General features: G+C 40.8%; 1 protein-coding gene across 5 annotated transcripts in view; it reads right to left on the bottom strand.

Annotated features, from left to right (window-relative positions):
- The window catches only part of SYTL5 (synaptotagmin like 5), an 87060-nt gene that overhangs the window by 64728 nt on the left and 3368 nt on the right, over window positions 1–18964 (bottom strand). The window contains exon 1 of one of the 5 annotated variants that reach the window (XM_072027649.1): window positions 18937–18957. The exons of the other annotated variants lie outside the window; for them this stretch is intronic. The gene's annotated coding sequence lies outside the window, so the exon portion shown is untranslated. Of the gene's footprint in view, window positions 1–18936; window positions 18958–18964 lie in introns of those variants that run through there. 5 annotated transcript variants of the gene reach the window in all.

The raw sequence follows: 18964 nt of genomic DNA, 5'->3' as shown, positions 1-18964 counted from the left end.
CTGACAATGTCTAAGTACGTCCTCCTTTTAACAGACCTTGATGTTTTATTAAGCAGCCCTGTGGATAGTTAGGAACTGTCATTGTTTTCATCCTAAGCCAAATGAAGATCTCACACAGCAGAGCATTTGGTGAATGCTAAATCACAAATTAGGGCACATGGACAAATGCAAAGCCCCCTAATGGGATGGGGTTAATTTTCATCTACATCTAATTCTGGCCAGAGCATTGATTTCTTCACTCAGGGTAAGGCAATGACCCACAGCTGGACTTGCAGTAGAACTAGTGAAGGATTAGTGAGGAATGAAGTGGCACAATGGCAAGACTATATATAACCAAGCCTTTTGAGTATGGGTTTGTTTTCCCTTGCCTCATGGAAAGTAGGTAAAGAACCCCTCAAGCGGACTATTTGTGTACTTTTCCCACTTCTGTGATCCCTGTGGGAATGGTATCTCTAGAATAGAGACTCCCTTTCTGAAGCTACTGTTGAGGGAAAATGGATTAGAAACAATACTTGTTAGCACAATGATTGCAAAGTTAGACACAGCTGAACAATAAGGAGCACTTTATTCTCCTGAATCCTATGTATCCACTGTATACTCTCTCTATCCCTACTGTATGTGGGTACCAAGCCTATCCAGAGAGCATTTGTTCACTCCCCCAAAGCAAAAGAATTGGTTAAGGCTTCTTTAAAAAGAGGAGAAACCCCAGCATTGCTGCATGGAAGAATGTGCCATTTCCTCTTGCTAATGGTTAGCACAGCTGCTTGTGACAACTAGAAATGTGGTACCCCTGAAACCGAGTCTCTGTGAGGGATGCTGATAAAACCAGAGGAAATACAGTGAACCCACTGCAGCCTGCTACACCGCTTGTCACTGCGGGCGCAGTGACTGCTACTGTCCCTGCTGCACGTGCCCTGAATGCAGCAGGTCGGCAGCTCCCTGACACCTTCCCTTCCCCATCTCTCCCGTGATGGGGAAGCATCCTGCCCCAGGGAGCGAGGCAGAGCTGGGAGGCAGCGAGACGAAAGGTGAGGACTCATCCTCTTTTCTTCAGTGGTGTTATTATCAAGAGGCTTGCTGCAGGAAATTACTCCTGCCACCAAGCCATTATGTTTACTTAGTCAGAAGCTGGTACGAGGAACCATTTCGTGACTCAGCAACAGGGGCTGTGTTTTCCATGCGTACTGCAGCAGCAGGGGGACCATGGCATCGCCTCATGATGCTCCACTGAGGCAGCATCACCTGCTGCTGGCTGGTGGGGATTCCTTTGCCAGCACAGAAACGTGGTCTACGCTGCAGGTAGTTACTATCGCAGGAGTATCTGGGACAAGCACAAACAGGATTTCCATTCTGGCAAAGGAACTCTAACCAACAGCAGCCGAACACAGCACAGTGTGGTGGGCAGTAACTGACCAGATGACAAGTTGAGACGCGTTGTCTCTCATAAAGATGCCGACCACAAATTGAATCGAAGTTGCCCAAAGCATGATGGCAAAGCTGGAGGAGGTATGATGGCACTGCTGCCTCTTGCACATCTTCAAGAGGCCACAACTCCAATCCCAGTGCGGCCACGATGTAACACAACGTGTTGGACTCTGATCTGATGTACCCAACTTTGGCAAACAAATGAAAAGGGGCACATTTCACCTGTGCTGCTTAAAACACTCCAGTCCTACAGAGCCTGAGGTCATTCACACAGGGGTCTGAAATGAAAGACAAAACTAAGATGGCATTACTAGGTAGCCATCAATGCTCGATGTCCAGTTCTCTCTTCTGAGGCCCCCAGCTGCATACAAATCTCTGATGGGAGAAGGATGGGAAGGACTGTTACTAACAAGTTTCATAAAATGGCAGAAAGACATAAAAGGCATTTCATATCAAGAACCTTTAGCAAAGGTAAAACTTACCACGTTCAGAGGGTAATGCCCGACTCATATCTCTTACTGTTCTAACAAAAGCAGACTGCTTCTAGCACGCCATATACAGGAGCAAGAAAAACCAGCTACCCTTCTCAACAGTCTGTTTGCACAGCACACACACCCAAGTATGCTAACTAACCAGCAGGTATGGAAACACCAGGAAATCTTTGTTGCATCAAATGAATAAATATAAAATGTAAGGAAAAGCAACTCTTCCTTCTTTGTTAAATGCTAACGTCAAGTGGCAAGAGAAGAAAACCAAATTTGATCTCTGTTAATGGCACACAGATTAGCCTCAGAGCTTTACTCAATATCATAGTGCAAGTAGTAGGCAAATGTTTTTTGTTATTTTTTGACAATGACCAAACTCCACAGATCTTTAGATATGAGAGTAAGCTGAGAGAAAGGCCAAAACATATGACTTTCTAAGTCTCAGCTTCCTTAACTCATTTAGTCTGTGTTTGATTTCATAGTAATAAAGATTCAAACAAAAACAATGGATTCAGAAGCAGGCTTTTTTTTTTTTTTTTAGGTCAGGCACCATTCCAGCTTTCTCATAATCTCTTGGCAAAGCTCATATTTAGCTACAAGACTGCCGCTTTTTCTCCAGCCACAGTCAATGCCTTCAAGTTGCATTTAATTTCCAATACGGCTGTAACAAAATCTCAAAATCAAACCCCTAAGTTTTTAATGTCTAAAGCAATAATGTTAATGCTTAATAAGCCTATGAAGCATTCTACCTTATCATGAAAGAAATCAGTAAATTAAAATGCCTAACTTGTACCAGGAGCGAGTGACAAGGAAGGCTCAGCACTGCCAGTGATTCATTCAAACCATGCTCCTAACAAGAGACGTCCCTGTGTTTATTTTTCAGCCCTTAAAAAAAAAAAAAAATCTTCAGGTAACGTGGGAAAGCATTTATATCTAAGTAAATGTGCCACATTTTCTGTTTCCTCGGCATAGAACTTGAGGCTCACCATGCTCCCCAAAGGGTCAGGCTACATACTGCATCCAAGAAGTAGCCTGACTGTCCAGTGAAAACTCCCTGAAGGACACACAGCCTGGCCACCCAACAACTTTGTACTATTTTTTGTGTACATTATGACAGGGGAAAGACATGCGCAGAGGATTAAGTGCAGATCTGGCCCACAGGTTGAAAGTACAGCAGTCACTTCTGAATATAAGCCCACACCTCCTAGAGATCTTACAAAAGGATAAAACTGAGTTTAACCCTTTAGATGAAGCTTTGGGATAAACAAGTCTCTAGCATACTAGGGAGTATGCTTTAGCTAATATACTTACAAGTCGAACACGAGGAGGGGGAACAGGGTGGCAATCTTTTCCTTTTGCTTTGCTCATCCTTCAGTAAATGCATTTTACTATCCTGGCTGAGTGTTTAACCAGAAAAGACAATACCTCCCAGGGTAAGAATAGAAATAAAATTCAGTATGTCAGCTTGCAAAATTAAACAAACAAACATAAAAAAAAAAGAAAAAAGATACAAACCAAGGAATGAAGGAAGTGGAAATATATTTCTATTGTTAAGCAAAAACATCTGTGCAATATTAAATCACCCACGAAGATATGACTTAAGGCTTGAGTCATCTCAATCTTAACGCTTACTCACAGTTTGTATGAAAGCAGTATTCATACAGTACGGAATTTCACATTTATGTTATTTCTTGTGCCTACACTTTCTGTGATGAAATGGAAGATAAAGCAATGAACTGAAGTCTAGAACAGGACAACTTCATACACAGCTGCAAAGTTTTAATATGTACCTTACATGTGTCTTCTTCGATAACTGGGTAAGTTAGAAATTTAAATTCCATAGATGTGAGTTTTGGTTAACTAAGACAAGTTGAAGAAAGTCCATTAATTGCTTATTTTTAAAAATTTGTAATACCCTTTTCCAAGGCATGACCTTTGGGAGCAAGAAATCTCTTTTTATTATGAAGCTCTCCTAGAAACAGACAGCAAAAGCAATGCCAGCAAATCTCCTAACCACCAGCATTTCTTACAACACATCCCTCCAGCCATCCAATGAGTTTAGAAGTTAAGCTAATACATACTATGGTATGACACAACTGTATTTGATAGCAAGACACCTGAAAGGCACTGACACCTCCTACAGGCCAGCAGCTGCTGCTCTGTGGTCTAGCCTTGACCCATCTCCATCTGTCCTCCTCCTTCAGTGCCCTCTCTGCCGTTCACTGAGACTTGAGGCTGCTCTGGCAGCAACCACCATGTGTAACTGCGTGAGATCTCCGGGGTGCTGGTCTGTGCCACAGCATTACTACAGAAGCTTCAACTGATATGAAGTAAAAGACGTATGAAAAAACAATAGGGTTGTTTGGCAGAGCACCTTGTTAAGTATGAAAATAAAGTATATTTCTTTTAGCTGTGGCAAGAGATAGACAGAAATATCAACAGATTTGCCTTATTTTTTTTCCTCCAGCAGAAAAGCTCCTCAACAGAAAATCCCAGATTCTGCAGAATCTTATGAGGATTCTTCAAATATCTCAACAGAAGCTTCTCCATATTATAAATCTCAAATGTTTTCACTAGTTTGCTGAACTAAGAATACTCCAAAGCTGGTGCTTTGACTTTATCAAACAAAGCATTTTATTTTGCAGATAAACTCAGGACTATCAATCTGAGGTCTAGTCCACATGATAATATTCTGTCAATGACTTCTCCTTCTCCATAAAGGAAAATGAGGTGATCTCTGGGCTTTGCAGTAGGGCAAGGCTGCACTAAAACTGCTGAGGGGCTGAAGCCAAGCTACGGAGCCAGAGAAGAAGAAAACAGCATTTGGAAGGGAACCCACCAGAGAAGCTGGGGAATCCTCCTCTTGGTTTTGGGGTGATGGAGAAGGGAACCACGGACCTCACACGAATGCTTTGAAGGAGAAAACGTGTGGTGTGGTTGTGCAGGAGGTAAGAAATCCAGCCCTCCATTATTTCAGCCAGTGTGATGCTAAGCGTTCTCCTTTCTGCAATGTCCATTAAGCATAGTAACACACAGCCATTATCATGCACAGTGGATAGTATTTGATTTAATAAAGCAACTGGATTCAGGTTTTAATGAAATGAAATAAATTTGTTTTCATGCACAGCAAAGATATTGAACATAACCATAGATTACACAAGTTCTCTCTATAGAGGCATGAAAAGATCTTGAAGAGATTCATCTCTCCTATTGACTCCGACCTAGTCATCCCAGTCTCACTCCACAAGCAAATGAGACAAACAGGCATTTCTGGGGCATGACTCACCTCATCATGAGAAGATTTTAAAAAGGTCAGAGGAGCCCCTGTCTAGTAGCATCCATTTCTCTCCACTGACTGCGAAGGAGATGCAGCATGACTACTTCAAATGCAGGCATACAAAACGTGTGAGCAAATGTACTCATTAGCAGTGTAAAACATGACAGAGCTGCTCAAAAGGACGCTTGTCCAGAAACCTTCCAGAGGATACAACAGCTTAATCATAAAGTGGGAAGAGCTTAGACTGCTGCCTTGTTTTTGTTTTTGTTTTGTTTTTTCTCTATGTACAATGCCACAAGGCTTTCGTGAGCAGAGAGCAAATAAAGCCGGTCATGAAATGCATCGGTGCATTGTCCCACTGCATCCACCTCGAAGTGAGCATGGGTGGGAAGTCTGGACTTGAAAACAAATCAGTTAATCCAATTAACAGCTTCAGTAAAAGGCTACATAGTCTACCTGACAGAAGCTTAGACGATCAGCGTCTTTTTTGTACACTGTGTAAAAGCCAATAAAAGTGACAGAGTTCTCCAAAAATACTGCTCATCAAATGAACGGAGCATCTGAGATCATTATTTGTTGGACGTTTGCAAGCTCTTCGCCCTCTCAGCACAGCCAGTGCCTCAGTTTCACCTCTCCGTGCAGCTGAAGCTGCCAGAGCTGAACAGACTGCCTGCCTTCAGTCTAGCTTGCACAATAAAGCAACACTGGAGATTCAGCAGCACAGTTTTCAACACTGGCCAGCAAGTAGCAGTCAGACACAGAGCTGGAAGAATAAAGTTCAAAGCAGCTCAATGGATCATTGTGTGCAAAGTGCTCCAAAGTAGAAGGAAGCAGACATAACTGCCGAAGATGACTTTAAAGGACATGACCGAAGACACAGATTTCCACTGCAGAAATACTTTGAGACCCAAGGCCTCAATCCCTCGTTGTTAAGCATCTAAATTTTTCAAATGTAAAAGGTACCTAAAGCACACTACACTCTGATACTTCATGCTGACTGCAGGGAAGAACACAGATAAATAAATCATGAGCTGTTTCATATATCCTCCTGGCCATGACCCATCAAGTCAATTCCACAATCTAATACCAGCGGGTGCTGTACAAACAGCAGGAAGGCACAGAACACCTCAAGAAGCTGCTCCTGCTCTGACACAGCACAAAACCCACCCTTATTCAGTTATCTTCACATTCCATATATTACCATAGCTTACACTTCTCTCCTTCCCAGCAAGCTATGTAATTCCAACAGCACTACAAATGAAAAGCTCAGGAACACGGAGGTGGGCTTCCAGAATTCTTTCTGGTCCTAGAACTACTCTTATAATATTTGGGAAAACAAACAAACAAACAAAAACACATGGTGGGCACAGGTGCCATATTACTGGGATGCTAGATTTTAGGATAGATGGCAACAGAAATTATTCAGAATGATGGTGCAGAGCTGTGCTCGCAGGATATTAATCATTACTTGACCTTTCCATAGCAGCTTTCTGCCGCCTTTTGGCCAAGCTTTACTTTGGCTCTTTGCATAGTAAATGTTTTGCCTTCTGCCTTGCAATACATGCACCTTATGCCACTTGGTACGATGCTAAAATATATCATTATGTGAAGGTCAAACTACCTCATCGATCCGGGTTTGAAATGGACAGCATGGTTGATGAACACTTCCGGAAGGAAAAATCTACCAAAGATGTTTCAGAGAGGGACGGGTCATCTCCAAGATGGTCCGGTGGACACAGAGCAGGCAGCTGAAGTGTGCCAGCATGGAAGGGATCCATGGCCTCACCTGGAGGGCACACGTTCTCCAAGACAGTGGGCACAGACAGGGGACGCCAGCAGTAGCATCTCTTGCTGCTGCTCCTACCTGTTTCTAAATTACTACCATTGGCCCGTCACCACCTGGCCTTTGAAGCCAATTTCCTTATTCACCAATGCAGCTTTGGGAAGTTAAGCATACATCTATGGAAGCCCGGTTAATAATTTATCAGTGTCAGAAGTGTCACTTTTTTTTTTTTTCCAGCACTCAAATGCTGTATACCCGTGTTCCACAGCTGAGCATTTCTCCTTGCAGATGGTGACAGTTCTCTTTACGTATCATGTACAGCATCTACAGTTTGATAGATGTCCTCGGGGAGTATATAGGAGTGATAAGGACAGTTTTTGCTTGGGAATACTGAAAGGTTAATAAGATTTATATATTCAATCACTGCCTCACGCAGAGATTTGGGGTAGGTTTCATTACTTTTCAAACACTTATTAATATATCAGCTTGTTACACACAGCTCAAGCTCTTCAGCCTAGCAGACACCCTCTGAAGGATTAGCACAGACAAGCTTATCTTCAACAAAGCCTGGAAAAAACGCCTCCCTGCATGATAAACCTAGATAGCAGAGCAAGAGAAATACTTCCCTCTCCATCTTGCCCAGAGAAGTGGTTGAGTCACCATCCCTGGAGGTCTTTAAAAGATGTTTAGATGTAGAGCTTAGGGGTATGGTTTAGTGGAGGACTTGTTAGCGTTAGGTCAGAGGTTGGACTTGGTGATCTTGGAGGTCTCTTCCAAACTAGATGATTCTGTGAATCAAGTTATTCCCACTAGATCAAGTGACCCCATCCCACTGGCAGTAAAACAAGACTTACCAGCAGATACTGCCCCACATTTCCACGTGCCGACATTTGGCTACTGAAAACCATTTGGGTCCTCTGAGAGGCTGCAGAGGAAGAACCTGTCAAGACTGAAAGTCTTATTTTATAACAGAAGAGCAAGCTTCCACAGATAAATAGGAAGTGCGTGATTTCGAGTATTTACTACTTTTTTTTTTTTTTTCAAAATCATTATTTCAAATCAGTGTGTTCAAACACACCTTTTCCTCTTTAAGCAAAGCCCCTTAAAGTAACCTTTCCAGAAAGCAGAGTGAAGGCAAACAAAAAAGACGTCTTGAAAAACACTATCTCGCCATCCCAAATTAATAAGCTGTAACAACTCCTGCCTTTATCACTTGGGAGTATCAGCAGCAGTCCAACTCTAAGCAACTAAGCTTGTATATGCACAAAATTTAAAACAATTGCCCAACTATGAATGCTATTCCTGGAATTCTTAAACAAGAAACCCTAAGCCATGAAATGTCAGACACTACCTTTGGTCCAGCATCAGACTTTTAGCTGTTCAATGCCTTAAAAGCATATGTAAATTTTTTTATTCTACTCACTGTGAGCATTAAGTTTTTAAAACACACAACCACAAAAGGTACTTTTCCACAGAAAAGCAAAATTCTTTAACTTGATAACATCTGCAACATGAGAAGGGAAAAGAGAAGGGAAAGAAAGGAAAAGAAAGGAAGAGACAATTCCGTAACCCAATGCATCCCAATGGCTGGACATTCCGGTCACAGAGAGCCTGATTTTTCAGGTATACTGAGCATCCACAGTCCCATATTATTTTAAATAAACATAGGGACTCCCAGCACCTTTGAATGTCAGGCTCTGAAGTATAAAATACTTTTTGCACTTCACAGAAAAAGCTTCCACCCTTTCACAAGCCTGTAAAAAGGATACAAAAGCCAAATCAAGTCAAAATAAAGTTAGAGCAAATATTTATCAGAGCCATAGTAAAACCCAACTAATAATGGTCATTACGATTTCAAACCAGTGTTCGAAAGCAGGAAACACAACCAGAAGCTAACAAACAATGGAGCTTTATCTTCACCAAATGATCTACTCATTGAACAGCCTGGGACAGCCTGGTAAAGAAACACCTCAGACTACTGAAAATATATCAGGAGCATAAAACACCCTCCCCTCCAATTAACCAGCTTTTGAGGGAATTACACATGGTAAAAGATTTGTGAACCTTTTACTTCTCAATGGCTTCAAAAATAACCCAAAAAACCTCCAGACCAAATGTAACAACAAGAGGCTAGTTTGATCCCTTTTGTAAACCTTCATGTTCTCTGCAGTGGTAATTCAGGACTAAATACTGGCTTAAAACATTATCCAAAGACAACATTGTTAGTAGAATCATAGAATCATTAAGGTTGGAAGAGACCTCCAAGATCATCTGGTCCAACCACCCCCTACCACCCATGTCACCCACTAAACCATGTCCCTAAGCACCATGTCTAACCTTTCCTTGAACACCCCCAGGGACAGTAATGCCACCACCTCCCTTGGGCAACCCATTCCAATGTCTGACCACTCTTTCTGAGAAGAAATGTCTCCTCATTTCCAACCTAAACCTCCTCTGGTGCAACTTGAGGCCATTCCCCCTTGTCCTACTTGTCCTATCACTAGTTACCTGTGAGAAGAGGCCAACCCTCAGCTCCCCACACCTTCCTTTCTGGACTTAAAGGGGAACTAACTGCACTAGTAACATTCCCTTCAGAAATGGAAGCACTTCACGTTTCAAAATCCCATGGAATAGCAGATGGAAAAGCTTTCTAATTGAGCCCAGTATTGTACAGCAGCCTGTTTGATCAGGCACCTCTGCAGCGCGGTGATGCCAGCCCATAGGTCAAACACAGTATGAATTCAAACATTTGAAGAGAGCCCACAGCACGCAGAGCTGTTTGCACGGAACATCCTCAGTAAGGTTTCCTGCCGTAGGGAAACCTGTGGTGTTCAAGCAGGGAACACCACAGCATTAAACAACACTAATTCAACTTAAACTTTTTTCAGTTAGAGTTTAAACCCTTTCTTCGGTGTACAGCAGAGGGAAGAGAAAAGTAATGCAGATTGAAAATGTAATTTCCTAGGAAATAAATCTATTTTTACATCATTGACTTTCATGACCAAGACATGATGAACTTTGATATTTTATCCATTTTACCCAGTACATTTGGTAAACTCATACACAGATACATTTATTACATGATGGTAATGATCACTAGTCAGAGCAAAATGGCTGGATGGTCTCTCTACTGCATCACTCAACTTTGCTGGCAGTACATAAAAAGAACGAGTGCATCAATATAACGCAGTTCAATCAAGTGCCTGGTAGCTCATCAAAGTCATTCAAAGAAAAAAAAATTGAATGATTTGAATTTGAATGATTTGAATGTCCTACTGCTAAAATGGGCTACGGGCACTACAGAAAACCTTCAGGAATCGCTTATTTGTTTATTTTCACTTGCATCAGGACAAAAAGTTACCCCAAAACACAGCCTATTATGTTAATGGAAATCCAGAACACCATCAGGGAGCTTCCTATGCCAGGCTTGCTCAGTCAAAATTCCTCCATGCAGTACAGCTTGAATATAGACGTGACAAACTACCACAAAAAAAGAAGTTTCTTCTTTATACAAGTGACCTTATTTTTTATTTTTTTTTATTTTTTATTTTTTTTGAAGGGAATTCTTATTGCTAGCAATGTAGACCTGTCAAATCTCATCTGTTAAGGTTCATTCAGCCCCTGTTGTAGGCTTCCTTCTTGTCGTGTATTCATCACAGTAGCACAAGTGCTTTCCCCTGATCTGTGAGCTCCTGAACCAACGTAGCTGAACAGTTCATCACACACCTGGCTGATGAGATGATAAGAGAGGATAAAAACTACAGTGCTGCCCCATAACTCGGCATCTCTGCTGGTGTTCCCCCGTGAGGATGTGACGTCCACAGGTGAGCAGATCCTTCCAAACAACCTGACGTGCACTGGAAGCATCCACCACAAGGCCCACCCATGGGATGTTCTCCTCCTTGTTAGTGAAGGGAGTAAGCCAGGCAACTGTAAAATACTTTGTTTAAACAGAAACCAAACTTAACTGCTTTTACACAGTCCAAATGTTTGCAAACAGGGAAGTTCTACCCATGAATACAAATCAGGAGAGGGACAGTTACATTTCCAGGTCTCTAGGTGTGGACTAGAATTGGTTTAATAATGAATCCACCATCCCCAGGTGTACTGGGTGGCAGACCTTACTGCTGTGACAAACTTGAGAAGATTACTCTTGACCTACTGTGGAGGCAAAGAGAGCAGAAGTAGATGGATGCTTTCAGAGCCTGGAAGATACCCTCCAGTGTGGGGAGGCAGATGAGAAATCAGGATTAATCGACCATCTAATTGCTAGGCACAGATTACTCAGCACCACTCATCTTTCGTTCTGCTGCAAAATTGAATAAGTAGGACTGGGGCCATCAAATTCAAGAGAATGCTGGGGAATACATAACGCTCATCTTATGTGCATTTACATCTATAATATCACATGAGACTATTCTCAAAATTCAGCCATCAATTTGTCTGCTCATATAGAGCTCTCTGAAGTTTTCATCAATTTTAAATATTCTCTCCTGCAGTAGCAGGCAAAGCTGCCCTACAATTCATTTAAAGGCATTTAAGGATAAGACAGTTTTAATGTTATGTGGCTCTCTAACACTTAAATCAATTTTTGTCTGCTTAGTAATTTATTATAGAAACTTTTAAAATAAGTGCCAGCCTTACAACTAATTTTCATGTAAATTACCCTCAAACACCATCAATCTTGAGACATTGTCATGTAAGTGATCAGTTTACCCCTGCTCATGAGAACCTCTATCACCCTGTAAGAACATGAACAGTGATAATCCCAGAGAGGAACAGCAGACAGGCACTGAGGTGAGACTGTCTTCACCATCAGTAACGCACAGCGTATCTCCTGGTTCTTCTTACTCCAGCTCCCAGCTGTACAGGAACCACCACTTCTATCCTCTCAGGAGGCTATTTGGAGGCAAAATATATGCAGGGATGCCAGGCTCCCTGACATCATGAATCTACCAGACTTTTCACTAAAATATACACATTGTTTCAAACTGAAGTCCCCCATTTATTTTCTGTGCCAAATCAGGTCCCTTCTTTCTTGACTTGCCTATGAATTTCAGTGGACCAGGAAGCCTCCCCATTGCAAACTAACAGTTCTTTCCATTGTAAAAGGTTGCTTTTCTATCAGCTTTGCCAGGTTGCCTATCAGAGATGAAATTTTCCATGGCACTCAAGTTGAGGTCTGGGGACAATCTACAGCCAAATTTTCTGAGAAGAGCTAGAAAAAGAAAACCACGTTATTACATCTATGACAAAGTAGAAGCAATCTTCATTCCCACTAATTCATATAAAAGTTGTAGGCTGGGACTTAAAGCTTGAACAGGAGATGGGATATTTTCTTTCATGAAATATGTTATTGTGGAAGATGTTAAAATGTATCGAATTAAAATACAATTTTAAACTTGTGAAGGAAGACATAGCTCATACAAATTTGATAAAGACTTGCTAGAGTGACCAATAACATGAAGACAGACAATTTTCAAGGGTCAAATTTAGACTGATTTGGGGGGGAACAGAAAAATACAGAATGAGAAAACACCCTAAGTGTAAGACATCCTGGGCATCCTCATCTATAAGCATTCTTATTTATGCCACCTAGAATACATTCAGACCAACTAATAACCTCTCTTCTCACCCAAACAAGAAGTGAGGATCTTTTGAGCACTTTTCCATAATCATTTCTGTCTGCACTTACACAATGAAAATGAGGTTTTTGAATAGCTGAAACTATTTTGTTATCAAAAAGAAGGGATACTATGTATCAAACTGAGTAATTCATTTGAAAAAAAAAAAAAGTCATGTCTAAGTCTCAAAACTGTAAATGATTTAAAAGTTAATTAAATGAGTAGATTGATAGAGAGGCACATAAATCTTAGATTGTGGTCTGCCCTGGGCTGATTAAATATAGGAACAACACAACGTAATAAGTTTCACTGAACTTAGAAAGCTTGTCTTAATTTTCACTGTTATCAGGTCTGTAAATTGCAGTGGTTCAGATGCAAACTTGAATAAGGAAAAACAGGGGCAGTGTTTCAACAATAAAATTGTTGGGAGTATGTGGAAATAAAGGCATTATTCCGTATTTGCCCCATTTCTTCCATCCTTTCAACAGAAGTGCCAGCCTCTCTGGACCTTTTTATCTTGACCCAGTGCAAGTGTTTTCATGTTTTGCTTTAAGAGATCATAAAAAAACTGCAGTAGCATGGGTCATGAAATCTCTGTGCAAAATATCATGGTTAATGGTTGTAAGCCTAAAATACCTTCGGGCTGTTTTCAGCTTGGCTGACTGCCCTCCTCCAGGAAGTGGGTAACCACTATCCTCCTGTCCCCCCCTCAAACCACAACCCCTTGTTTAAATAAATAAATAAATAAATAACCATTTTTCTATGCAGTCTTTTAGAGAAGTGAAGGTATAACAGTGTTTAGGTACAGAAGTCATTCTGTCCTTAGTATTCCACTGGAACACAAGAGTGAAGAACTATTCTGTCACGGGTTGGAAGAGTGACTCTTGTTGCTTTAGAAATGGGAAAAGTTTTGATTTTGTTTGAGCTTGAGGCAATTATTTTCTTCCGGTTTCATTCAACATTACAACAGTCATTCTGATCAAATTCAACCTAGGATAAAACTTACTCAAACGCATTTTTATGGGTTTCAGTATAAATTTTATTCTAATCCAGAAATACCACAAACCTTGGAAAAGCCTACTTTAATTTTCAAGCTTGTCATTAAAATCTGCCCCCATAAACACACACATCTCAATTTCATATAACTTAGGTTTCAGTAGAAGAATGTGAGAGCTGACAGTTCTTCCACCAGCCTCCAAAAGTTTTCCAGATGTGCAGAGGCATGCACATGTGTGTCCAAATGCATGAAGGAATAAACCATTTATAAAAAGAGTAATTGGTAAAACTTCAGTTTATTTCTAGAGAAATAATCCTGGACGTCAAGTAATGTACAAAATTTCACTAGAACATCATGAGGACTCTACTGTTCCTATACATTGTCTCATACTGATCTTGCATTTACATTTATGTGACAGGGTTTTAAACCAAACCAGTTGGAGAAGTGAGTTTCTGTTACTGGAGATCATACCACTGTAGCACAACAAAGCCCACAGGCAGGAAGCCAAAATCATGCTGTACTACACTGTTTTAGAATTGATATCAGCAAAACACCAACAGGTGTTAGCAGGAGATGCAGCAGGAATAAATAAATAAGGTGGATCAAAACTGTGAGATTCCTCAGATAACAGAAAACTTGTAGTGTATTAACAGTCATTGCAAATAATTTGATCGTGCACCCTTTGTTTAATGACAGGAGAATTCCACAGTACAATAATTGGCAACTGGCAAGTTCAGAAACAACTGCTTGAATGTCACCTCTGACCAGTATAAAGATTTCTCCTTATCTTTAGGGAGTCGTGCATGAGGCCCGTTTTCTCTTTGCGTTTTCCATATTCCCTGGTAAACGGAGAATATCACACAACAGGGAGAATGCATTAACCCCAGCCATATTTTCCACTGCTATTTTCAGATTGTCTCTCAACAGAACTAGTTTCTGTCTTTGTGCTGTGTAGCTTTGAAAACAAACCACAAGCTGCTCAGATATACTAGGTCCTTCAAAACCAAAGGGACAAACACACCGGGAGGTAGAACAAAACTCCTTCTAAACCACAAAGCACAGACTGCTAATTGTCAGTGGCTGCCTACTTATTCCCTCCCCTGCCCCTCGAGACGTGATGTTGCATAACCCTGCTGCTTGTATTTTTCCTAAAGATTGCTATTTGGGAATGCATATTGGGTTATACCAGTAAAGGAAAACCTTTTACAATGACATAAAAGAGTGCCCGAATTACTTGTCTCCAGGAAACCCAACATAAACTCACTTTTAAGACCTTGTATATGTATTTTTACTGCTTTTCTTCACAAAATGCTATTCAAATATTAACTTATTACTGAAAGAAGAATGCCTTGTTACATATTTAATCGTTTATAGTTTACTGGCCTTTTGATTTTCCTCCCAAAACAACAACAAAAAAAAGTAAGTGGAAAGATAACAATGGGGGATCTTACATTCACAGCAAGGCTCAAGAAAATATGCAGTAATGAAAAGAAAGCTTTCGGTCTCCTCACTTAATTTATGCACTAACAACTGAGAATGACTTCGTTGCTGTCCTCAGGCATAAGCTATCTGAAGACGTATTTGCATAGTTATCTAATAAATTTTGTTTGTGATTTAGGGTTTTCTATGTATATGAATATACACACATTTATTCTTCCTGAACACATCTCCAGCTTTTACTCTACGCAGACTACAGTTAAACTCTGATGTTGAACTTCTGAGGGTATTTCATTGTCTTGACCCATTTCACACTTGTGCTCTCTTCCCTCCCAGGAGCAAGCCACAGGTGCCAGACACCTGAGAGCATGCAACAGTCCCCAGCATATCCTCTGCCAACTACCACAGCATCTTCACCTGGTGTAATGAGAAGACAGGATGGACAGAAACCCTCCAAAGCTAAGAAGGAATAAACAATTATTTTTCCTCTGGCTTCAGCTTGCACTTATGTAAGTGAAAAGCATCTCCCCTGGAAAAACAACGATGACAACAAGACAAGAAGCTCCCCTCCATTTAGTTATCCCTGTCTTATTACCAGCTATTTTGCCATTTGGATTCCCAATTAAAAAAAGCCACATCTACAACTACTTGAGACCTGCACATGGTGACATTGTATTCCTCTTATTCTGCCTCTCAAGTACTACAATGAAAAAAACATCACAGCCTAGTCTCAATACTTCACCAAGAACTCTTCTTACCAAGAACAGGAGGACCAAAAGGGGTAATTTTTGAAAATGTCAATAATGAAGGCAGTTCCAAGTAAGTGCAAGTTTATACACCAGCTGCAGTCTACTTACAAGCAGAACCAGAAGAACTGTATTGAGTCAGAGGACAGCAGTACCAAACTAGGCTCTGATCACTTCTAGTGTTAGGGCACAGTTTGATTGTCCTATGTACCATGCACAGTATTTACAATAAACTATTCCACAACAAATAGTTCATACAGTTAAAGATCTTTCATTTTTCTTCATTCGTGGAGTTTTCAAATTTGAGATCTGCTTTTCCTGCGCTAGTGATGCAAATGAAGAAAAAAAACTTGCGATCGATGCTATATTGTCTGATAGCTCCCTTTCCAGTATCACCTGAATCTTGCCCAGATTTAAGGTTAAGGAATAGTTACTGCTTTTCTAACATGCTTTTTCAACCGAAGGGAGAAGTATGAAGGGAGTATGACGATGAAGGCTAATGAAGTATTTGTGAAATTACTACACATTTTAAAGTGATATTCTACAAACATTTAGCATGTCTCTGAACCAATGTGTTAGGTTTAAGGTGAAGTTTAATAATGGTATTAATCTATTAACAAAGCCCACTCAGAGCAATCTCCTCAGAAGCCACCATATGACTGACTGTGGAGGTTCAGTGGCTGAAAGCCAGAACCTTCACGGCGAGAGCAGGCACACAACAGCCCAACAGAGAAAACAAGCGTCCCTTCTCGTACGGCCTCACCTCAAGCACTGCATGCAGTTTGAGGCACCACAGTATTAAAAGGACATGAAACCATTAGAGAGTGTCCAAAGGAGGGCTACAAAGATGGTGAATGTGTATGAGGAGCAGCTGAGGCCCCCTGGTTTGCTCAGCCCCGAGCAGAGCAGGCTGAGGGGAGGCCTCATGGCGGCCTGCAGCTCCCTCACGAGGGGAGCCGAGGGGCAGGCGCTGAGCTCTGCTCTCTGGGGACAGCGACAGGACTCTGAGAAGTGATCAGCACAGTACTTTGTTGCTGATTTACAAGTTCTGCTACAGTTTTGTTACTGTTAATGCAGATCATAACAGAGTTTGTTCTCCTCACACAAAAGGCACAGAGCTATACAAACACTGATGAAATCAGAAGCAGGATTGCACCCAAGCTTGTGCCTCAGCTAAAACCATCTACAGTCTCACTGGAAGATGGAGGATGCGGACAATGAGCACAAATGTTTTAGAACATTTATTTCTCCTCATCTTCTCAAAACACAATTTTACCCTAGCCATCTAATCATCAGCACTATCTTTGCTAAGTTAGTGAGAAGGCTTTTACATGCACCAGTACTCCACCAAGCCTAAAGCTGAATGCTTAACTGCCTTTACTTCCACACGTAGTCTTTTTATGGCTGGAAACATGGTGTGGAAAACAAACATTAAAAACACCCCAAATTAATCAGAATTGAGCTCATGATTTCAATTCAAAGTATTTTTTATATATAACTACTGCATTATGTATTTTAATTCTTATTTGAGAATGTGGATTTTCAGAACTCATTTCCCACAAATCATTCTGAAATGTTTTTGCTGCCTTCCGTAACAGAAATGAAATATCATCAGCAAGATCATGATTCAAAGTGACTTCAGGGTAAACTACAAATTCCTGGCAAACCAGACAGTTTCTCAAACACGAAAAAAAGGGCTGATCAGGTTTGACTTGCAGCTTACTACAGATGCTAGTATTTGAACAACGCTCTAAAAGATCATCGCAATCATAACCAGAACAACCCCCTGCCTAAAGGCATTCAGATTAGCAGGAAATCCAGAGGAGTGTTATTTCTTCTGTGCAAAACCAACACCCTGGGTATTAGTAGAACGTGCAGTTAAATTGACCTAAATGGTCTCCATTCAGGCCCTTGTTTTTGAAAAGCCGAAACCAGACAAATGTTTACCAACGAAAGTACAGTACCTATGAATATACCAGCTCCACCACATGTTGAACTTGTCACGCCCTCATCTGTCAGTGCATTCCTTACTCACTGCAGTGCAAGCCAGATGACACCCGTGTTTGCACTGGTTACTCATACCTCTCCACCCTTCTTTGCTGCCATACTCACTTCACTGAAGGATGTACACCTTTGAGCAGAAAGAAAATACCAAGAAGGCATATCCTTCTCACTTGTTAGTTTTCAGTTGCACCTAGTGAATCATTATTCTCCAGTGCATTAATGTTTTTTCCTCCATACAACATCCATCTTGTTCATATTTCACATTTTTCTGAGAGTGAGAGCTTCAAAACCAGACAGTGTTTATACAACACTCCCACTATAACCTTAGCTTTGGCTTCTTTCTTTTTCCACCCTCTAACACTGGTTACACTAACAATGGAGAGGGCTGTACTCTAGACAAAGATGCCGATAGTTAACAGACGTGCTCACTAGTATATCACCTAAGCCTACTTAAAATACATCTATAGATTGAAGGGACAGCAATACTCCTGGAGAGAAGCATATATTTATACCTTAACTTCAGAGCATGACAAATGTCAAGGAACCGGCTTCATAGTTAGCAGCCGTGAGAAAATTTGCAGGTACAACAGTCAGTGTACAAAAAACTGCTAGAAAAAAAAAAAAAAAGCGCATTCTGCGATGTTACATAACACTTAAGCCAGCCATATTGCCTTTTTATTATTATTATTTATCTCCAAAAATTCTCTGAACCTACTGCTTTGAAGAATACTCACTTTCATTATATTTATGTCTTTTAAATCACTCTACACAAGATGAGATTTCTGATATTACCTCCCCCCATATAAAACTCATTCTCTTCCATCCCTCTTAACAGACTCCATAACGCAGCTAGTACTATTTCTGCACTAACATGAATGGAAGGTAATCTCATCACCAGATCTTTATTTAATTGACAGTATGTTTGAGTTACACTTCTCTTATCCTTCTGAAGTTATGTCCATTTGTAAGCACCTTTCATGTTTCAGTTCATAAGCCTGTTTATTATTTTAAGCAGGTTTAATATTCTGAGAACTACAATTCATTTCCTTTTCCTCCATTTTTCTCCCCCCAAGCCTATCAAGCCCTAGCAATTTTGTGTTGAAATTCAAGAAAAGGAAATGAGGTTTTAGATATTGTCTCTTCTTAAATCTGACCTACCTCTTCCATAGTTCTGAAATGCCCCTGA

The sequence above is a fragment of the Anas platyrhynchos genome, chromosome 1, assembly GCF_047663525.1.
Source record: "Anas platyrhynchos isolate ZD024472 breed Pekin duck chromosome 1, IASCAAS_PekinDuck_T2T, whole genome shotgun sequence".
Lineage (NCBI taxonomy): Eukaryota > Metazoa > Chordata > Aves > Anseriformes > Anatidae > Anas > Anas platyrhynchos.
Note: the sequence above shows the minus strand (reverse complement) of the source record. Positions and strands in the feature narration are given on the sequence as shown.